At 37.5% G+C, this 8,739-nt stretch overlaps 1 long non-coding RNA gene across 1 annotated transcript; it reads right to left on the bottom strand.

Moving 5' to 3' along the window:
• Positions 1–1,064: 1,064 nt before the first annotated feature.
• Positions 1,065–6,412, bottom strand: LOC113075602 (uncharacterized). Its single transcript, XR_003280994.1, has 4 exons — positions 6,066–6,412; positions 5,380–5,572; positions 1,909–2,184; positions 1,065–1,396 (listed from the first exon to the last, which is right to left on the bottom strand). It is a non-coding gene; the product is annotated as an uncharacterized LOC113075602 (long non-coding RNA).
• Positions 6,413–8,739: the final 2,327 nt, after the last annotated feature.

Raw genomic sequence — 8,739 nt, 5'->3', positions numbered from 1 at the left:
TGAGCTGGACCGCAGACAGAAGGCAAAAGGGCCAACAAGTGCTAAGCATCTCTGGGAACTCCTTCAAGACTGTTGGAAGACCATTTCATGTGACTACCTCTTGAAGCTCATCAAGAGAATGCCAAGAGTGTGCAAAGCAGTAATCAAAGCAAAAGGTGGCTATTTGAAGAACCTAGAATATGACATATTTTCAGTGGTTTCACACTTTTTTGTTATGTATATAATTCCACATGTGTTAATTCATAGTTTTGATGCCTTCAGTGTGAATCTACAATTTTCATAGTAATGAAACTCTTTGAATGAGAAGGTGTGTCCAAACTTTTGGTCTGTACTGTATGTGTGTGTGTATATATATAATTTAACACTTGTGCACTGTTGGAGTTTTAGAGAGAGAGCTTGCACGATAAATGCACGATTGAAATTGCTCTCTAAATGGGTTCTGATCTTGCTCAACTTTGATGGGTGGAACAAAGCTAAACTACAGAATGGGCAGTGAAAGTCCTTGCAGCATGTGGTGCATCTCTTCAATTTAGGCAGGGATGTCTCTTTTTGGATTGTTATATGCATCTTGAAAAAGAGAGCCTGCTTGTTAGAATATTTTGAGATCATGAAAATATCCCTAGTGCCTTTTTTATAATCATCTGTCCTACAATGGGCCTAACCAAATCCATAAAATCACTTCATATTGGCCATGCAGAACATGACAGAAACTAACACATGATAACAATGGACTGTGTGTGGAGTAGGCCTGCAGATTAGGCCAAATTGTAACAAGCTATTAAAACTGCCAAATGCCTCATTCATCATTGCAAAACAATGCCAAAACAACAGGCTAACACATCAGTCAGTGCAGTTCAATTATGAAAGATATTTTATACATAAATATGGTAACAACGACTAAGCCAGTATTCACACTAATACATTAAGCTGCAGGTAAATCTTACAAACCATACATCAACCATGCTCTTGTCATCGGATAAGTTTAATTAATGTGCTGGGTAGATTCACTTATAATACTTCGTCACTAAAACTCAACATGGATTTATGAAATCATGGCCACGAATTAACGTCGTAGTAAAAACTAGCTCACAAATTCTTAATTTGGTGGGAATTAATTATTAATTCACAGTTAGCAGTTCTCAGTATGTAAACTTCGCACCGCTTAAACGTTATAAAATAAAACTTAATTAAATATCGGTACTCACCGTCTGATTGCTGTCCACGTCGTCCATCTTTAATTAGTGTTGATCCAGTACGGTAGGTGGCGCGGTCACAAAAAAACGAGGGTCCTAAAACTGCGGTCCAAGAACTTCAGTCCTGAAACTGCAGCCTCCGGTTGTGCAGGAATACCCTTCTCCCTCACTCTCTTCATCCTAACACCAAAGAGTACACTTTGCTAACACACACACACACACACACACACACACACACACACCAGTCATGAAGATGTTCAAATCATCATCACTAAATAATGCAACAAACCAATGTTTAATTATAATACGGTGAAATTAGCACAAAGATATGTAGCACTGCCAATAATCCCAAACTTATGAAATAATAAATACATCCCATTCCTTCTCTCTTTTTAACTCTGGAATGGATTACACGTTTCCCCTTCTCGAGCACGCAGCGCTTGGCACCCAGCTGTGCCACTGAGCATCTCTTCTTTCTCTTCTGTCCTTTAAAAGGATGAGGCTGTAACAGTCTTCATCCTGCACTCATCCATCCTAGTGTACATGTGCTATTTTTTTCCTCTTAGGGAGGATTTTGGGAAGCTTTAGAGTAATTAGAACTCAGTTTTTTTTCTTTCACGTCAGGGTGTTCCAGTGAAACACAGCGTGGGTGGAGAAGCGTTTAAGCGACTCACGACTCGAGCGAACAGAAAGAATGAGCACGTAAGGTGATTACCTCGTTCACTTCCTGGAAGACAGTGGTGCGGTGGCACATCCTGACACAATGGATGTGAAGAATACAGAGCGCCTGACAGAATCAATGGAGGATGTTTGAAACACTGACATGTGACGTAACAAGTGTTTTGGAGAATGCTTCTGCATGGGTTAACGTGCGCACAGAATGACAGCATTACATGAAGTTTCGATCTCAGGCGAGACGTGCAAAAGGAAGCTTCTCTGCACTCATTTGTAGATCTCCTCCGACTGTGACGGACTGGATGAACTCTGGACCCTGTAGGAAATGGAAAACAACAGGACTGAAAATACAAATCAGAGGGACCAAAGTCTTTAAACAAATATGAGCAACGCAGTCTTGGGATTTCACAAGAAAATCAATTACAAACGACTGGTTAGAGGCAACAACTATAATAAATGAGCTAAAAACTAATAATTACTTTTATTATTATGATTCTATTATGATTTACTTTTTTTTATTTTCTTTTTTTAATTAATGTGATATTTTATAATATAAATATATAACATTCTATACATAAATTAAATAACATAAATAATTAAATTACTATTTAAAAATTATATATATATATATATATATATATATATATATATATATATATATATATATATATATATATGTATATATAAACACACACACACACACACACACACACACACAATTTTAAATACACAATTTAAAACATATATTTTTATTTTTCAGTGTGTGTGTGTGTGTGTGTGTGTGTGTGTGTGTGTGTGTGAGAGAGAGAGAAAAAAGTTAAGAATTAAGCATAAAAATGTAGTTGAACAAAAATTAAAGATAAACCACAATCTATACTGATATAAATACCAACAATCCCAGCTCAGGCCACTAGTCTGTGCTGTCGCCCTTACATTGCAGCTCTGTCATCTTGGGAAATACGACTTGGAAAAAAAAAAATCGGACCAGTTAAATCATGAAGTTAAATCACAAATACACATACAGAGACATTTATCTTCAGCCCTGTAGCAAATGCTGATATTTTCTTTTGATGTATCTAAACATGCCACGAGAGAGAAGCTCAGATGAGGAATTATTCAAACATTTGAGCCATGTCCTTGGGTTTACAATATCAAAACCAGTGCGTGTATAAACTAGCAATATATTATTAACCCACTGAGCTTGTTAAAAAGATAGATGAAGGTAATTAATTCGACCAGCAAAAAGACCAGCAGATATGTATAGAAGGTCATGCATCATCACTTGTGGTTATTTATCTTTAATGGCAATAAAGCATGTGAGCAATAAGATGGTCTTTATATCACCATACAAGAAGGCCAGTGAGGGCCAGCCTGAATTTTAGAAACCATCGCTTCTTTCACTCCCCCCATCAGCAGCTCAAAAAGACGTGCCTGATCTCCCATTGGCTGAATCTGCGGAGCAAGCCTTAATCTCTGGGCCTGTGACTCCGGTCATGCTTTCAATTGACAGAATAGTATCACACATTTCCCACTATTTACTCTCAAGACTTAGATTGTCTATTGATTTGAAATGTTTGCCCATGCTCGCGTGGAAAAGGCACCGGTGGTAGAGAGACTAGCAAACAAACAAACAAACATTTGCCGGTTTCGCGGCCGATGTTCAGATCAATGACAAGGGTCTCTCAGAATTTATTAAACTGTGCGTCAGGTCAAACGCATTAGATCTCACTGAAACCCAATCAATAGCATTTCCCCTTGTTTTCTTAGCAGCTTTTCCCCCTTCTCATAAGTAATGAACAAACATGACCAGACATCAGATTCTGTCATTTGAAGGTGAGGCAGTAAACTCATCTTGTCTGTTGTGTGTGATCACAATATAGATTTGTGGAATAGATGCTCTGTTTACTGGGCTTTGTTTTTATGAGCCGCACATTTAGTCAATACCACATAATTGGAAATTCACAGGAAAGGGGCGAAGGAGTAGCACTAGTTTCACTCGCTGCACCTTTGTAGGTTTGAGAAAAATGCATATCATAAAATATGGATTTTGGCACAAGCATGACATATAATAAACATATGGAAGGATAAGTAAGTATAATGCTTATGTATGTTGGTCCTAATGAAAAAAAAAAAAAAGAATCAATCCAATGACAAAATCGAACAGGATGACAAGAACAACTTTGCAGCAAACAGTGTAAATGCAGAATAAGTTGTGTTAAATGTACCGTTCTCCCAGGGATGAGCGGGTCAGGACTGGACTCTGATCTTGGAGGTGGATGGGGGTGGAATGATTTTTGGGGGATTTATTTGAGTAATTCTGGCTGTCTGTATGGATGCCTCCCCAAGATATGGAGAAAACAGGGTCAGAAAAGACAAGGATTCCCATACAGTAATTGAACTGTAATTTGTTCCAAGCAAACATTTTGCTTTGATTACTGCAAAGCAGTAATCAAAGCAAAAGGTGGCTATTTGAAGAACCTAGAATATGACATATTTTCAGTGGTTTCACACTTTTTTGTTATGTATATAATTCCACATGTGTTAATTCATAGTTTTGATGCCTTCAGTGTGAATCTACAATTTTCATAGTAATGAAACTCTTTGAATGAGAAGGTGTGTCCAAACTTTTGGTCTGTACTGTATGTGTGTGTGTATATATATAATTTAACACTTGTGCACTGTTGGAGTTTTAGAGAGAGAGCTTGCACGATAAATGCACGATTGAAATTGCTCTCTAAATGGGTTCTGATCTTGCTCAACTTTGATGGGTGGAACAAAGCTAAACTACAGAATGGGCAGTGAAAGTCCTTGCAGCATGTGGTGCATCTCTTCAATTTAGGCAGGGATGTCTCTTTTTGGATTGTTATATGCATCTTGAAAAAGAGAGCCTGCTTGTTAGAATATTTTGAGATCATGAAAATATCCCTAGTGCCTTTTTTATAATCATCTGTCCTACAATGGGCCTAACCAAATCCATAAAATCACTTCATATTGGCCATGCAGAACATGACAGAAACTAACACATGATAACAATGGACTGTGTGTGGAGTAGGCCTGCAGATTAGGCCAAATTGTAACAAGCTATTAAAACTGCCAAATGCCTCATTCATCATTGCAAAACAATGCCAAAACAACAGGCTAACACATCAATCAGTGCAGTTCAATTATGAAAGATATTTTATACATAAATATGGTAACAACGACTAAGCCAGTATTCACACTAATACATTAAGCTGCAGGTAAATCTTACAAACCATACATCAACCATGCTCTTGTCATCGGATAAGTTTAATTAATGTGCTGGGTAGATTCACTTATAATACTTCGTCACTAAAACTCAACATGGATTTATGAAATCATGGCCACGAATTAACGTCGTAGTAAAAACTAGCTCACAAATTCTTAATTTGGTGGGAATTAATTATTAATTCACAGTTAGCAGTTCTCAGTATGTAAACTTCGCACCGCTTAAACGTTATAAAATAAAACTTAATTAAATATCGGTACTCACCGTCTGATTGCTGTCCACGTCGTCCATCTTTAATTAGTGTTGATCCAGTACGGTAGGTGGCGCGGTCACAAAAAAACTAGGGTCCTAAAACTGCGGTCCAAGAACTGCAGTCCTGAAACTGCAGCCTCCGGTTGTGCAGGAATACCCTTCTCCCTCACTCTCTTCATCCTAACACCAAAGAGTATACACTTTGCTAACACACACACACACACCAGTCATGAAGATGTTCAAATCATCATCACTAAATAATGCAACAAACCAATGTTTAATTATAATACGGTGAAATTAGCACAAAGATATGTAGCACTGCCAATAATCCCAAACTTATGAAATAATAAATACATCCCATTCCTTCTCTCTTTTTAACTCTGGAATGGATTACACGTTTCCCCTTCTCGAGCACGCAGCGCTTGGCACCCAGCTGTGCCACTGAGCATCTCTTCTTTCTCTTCTGTCCTTTAAAAGGATGAGGCTGTAACAGTCTTCATCCTGCACACATCCATCCTAGTGTACATGTGCTATTTTTTTCCTCTTAGGGAGGATTTTGGGAAGCTTTAGAGTAATTAGAACTCAGTTTTTTTTTCTTTCACGTCAGGGTGTTCCAGTGAAACACAGCGTGGGTGGTGAAGCGTTTAAGCGACTCACGACTCGAGCGAACAGAAAGAATGAGCACGTAAGGTGATTACCTCGTTCACTTCCTGGAAGACAGTGGTGCGGTGGCACATCCTGACACAATGGATGTGAAGAATACAGAGCGCCTGACAGAATCAATGGAGGATGTTTGAAACACTGACATGTGACTTAACAAGTGTTTTGGAGAATGCTTCTGCATGGGTTAACGTGCGCACAGAATGACAGCATTACATGAAGTTTCGATCTCAGGCGAGACGTGCAAAAGGAAGCTTCTCTGCACTCATTTGTAGATCTCCTCCGACTGTGACGGACTGGATGAACTCTGGACCCTGTAGGAAATGGAAAACAACAGGACTGAAAATACAAATCAGAGGGACCAAAGTCTTTAAACAAATATGAGCAACGCAGTCTTGGGATTTCACAAGAAAATCAATTACAAACGACTGGTTAGAGGCAACAACTATAATAAATGAGCTAAAAACTAATAATTACTTTTATTATTATGATTCTATTATGATTTACTTTTTTTTAATTTTCTTTTTTTAATTAATGTGATATTTTATAATATAAATATATAACATTCTATATATAAATTAAATAACATAAATAAATAAATTACTATTTAAAAATTATATATATATATATATATATATATATATATATATATATATACACACACACACACACACACACACACACACACACACACACACACACACACACACACAATTTTAAATACACAATTTAAAACATATATTTTTATTTTTCAGTGTGTGTGTGTGTGTGTGTGTGTGTGTGTGTGTGAGTGTGTGTGTGTGTGTGAGAGAGAGAAAAAAGTTAAGAATTAAGCATAAGAATGTAGTTGAACAAAAATTAAAGATAAACCACAATCTATACTGATATAAATACCAACAATCCCAGCTCAGGCCACTAGTCTGTGCTGTCGCCCTTACATTGCAGCTCTGTCATCTTGGGAAATACGACTTGAAAAAAAAAAAAAATCGGACCAGTTAAATCATGAAGTTAAATCACAAATACACATACAGAGACATTTATCTTCAGCCCTGTAGCAAATGCTGATATTTTCTTTTGATGTATCTAAACATGCCACGAGAGAGAAGCTCAGATGAGGAATTATTCAAACATTTGAGCCATGTCCTTGGGTTTATAATATCAAAACCAGTGCGTGTATAAACTAGCAATATATTATTAACCCACTGAGCTTGTTAAAAAGATAGATGAAGGTAATTAATTCGACCAGCAAAAAGACCAGCAGATATGTATAGAAGGTCATGCATCATCACTTGTGGTTATTTATCTTTAATGGCAATAAAGCATGTGAGCAATAAGATGGTCTTTATATCACCATACAAGAAGGCCAGTGAGGGCCAGCCTGAATTTTAGAAACCATCGCTTCTTTCACTCCCCCCATCAGCAGCTCAAAAAGACGTGCCTGATCTCCCATTGGCTGAATCTGCGGAGCGAGCCTTAATCTCTGGGCCTGTGACTCCGGTCATGCTTTCAATTGACAGAATAGTATCACACATTTCCCACTATTTACTCTCAAGACTTAGATTGTCTATTGATTTGAAATGTTTGCCCATGCTCGTGTGGAAAAGGCACCGGTGGTAGAGAGACTAGCAAACAAACAAACAAACATTTGCCGGTTTCGCGGCCAATGTTCAGATCAATGACAAGGGTCTCTCAGAATTTATTAAACTGTGCGTCAGGTCAAACGCATTAGATCTCACTGAAACCCAATCAATAGCATTTCCCCTTGTTTTCTTAGCAGCTTTTCCCCCTTCTCATAAGTAATGAACAAACATGACCAAACATCAGATTCTGTCATTTGAAGGTGAGGCAGTAAACTCATCTTGTCTGTTGTGTGTGATCACAATATAGATTTGTGGAATAGATGCTCTGTTTACTGGGCTTTGTTTTTATGAGCCGCACATTTAGTCAATACCACATAATTGGAAATTCACAGGAAAGGGGCGAAGGAGTAGCACTAGTTTCACTCGCTGCACCTTTGTAGGTTTGAGAAAAATGCATATCATAAAATATGGATTTTGGCACAAGCATGACATATAATAAACATATGGAAGGATAAGTAAGTATAATGCTTATGTATGTTGGTCCTAATGAAAAAAAAAAAAAAAAAGAATCAATCCAATGACAAAATCGAACAGGATGACAAGAACAAAGGGCAGTCTGCGTTAAATTGCTTTGCAGCAAACAGTGTAAATGCAGAATAAGTTGTGTTAAATGTACCATTCTCTCAGGGATGAGCAGGTCAGGACTGGACACTGATCTTGGAGGTGGATGGGGGTGGAATGATTTTTGGGGGATTTATTTGAGTAATTCTGGCTGTCTGTATGGATGCCTCCCCAAGATATGGAGAAAACAGGGTCAGAAAAGACAAGGATTCCCATACAGTAATTGAACTGTAATTTGTTCCAAGCAAACATTTTGTAACCTACATGTGAGGACTTTGATCTAAAAAATGATGAAAAATGGTAAAAGGCATCCTTCACAACACTCAAAAAGCACAGATGATAACACTTTATGATCAGGGATTATCAAATATTTAAAAGAAGGATTTAAAAGGATATCTCATTTAAAAATCTAAATCATTTACTCACCGACATGGCGCTCCAACTTGACTTTTTTTCTTCTGCAGAACACAAAAGAAGCTACACTTCTGTTCAAAACATTTTTCATAAAGAT

The sequence above is a fragment of the Carassius auratus genome, unplaced genomic scaffold, assembly GCF_003368295.1.
Source record: "Carassius auratus strain Wakin unplaced genomic scaffold, ASM336829v1 scaf_tig00017243, whole genome shotgun sequence".
NCBI classification, from domain to species: Eukaryota; Metazoa; Chordata; class Actinopteri; order Cypriniformes; family Cyprinidae; genus Carassius; species Carassius auratus.
This window is presented reverse-complemented; position numbering and strand designations above follow the sequence as displayed.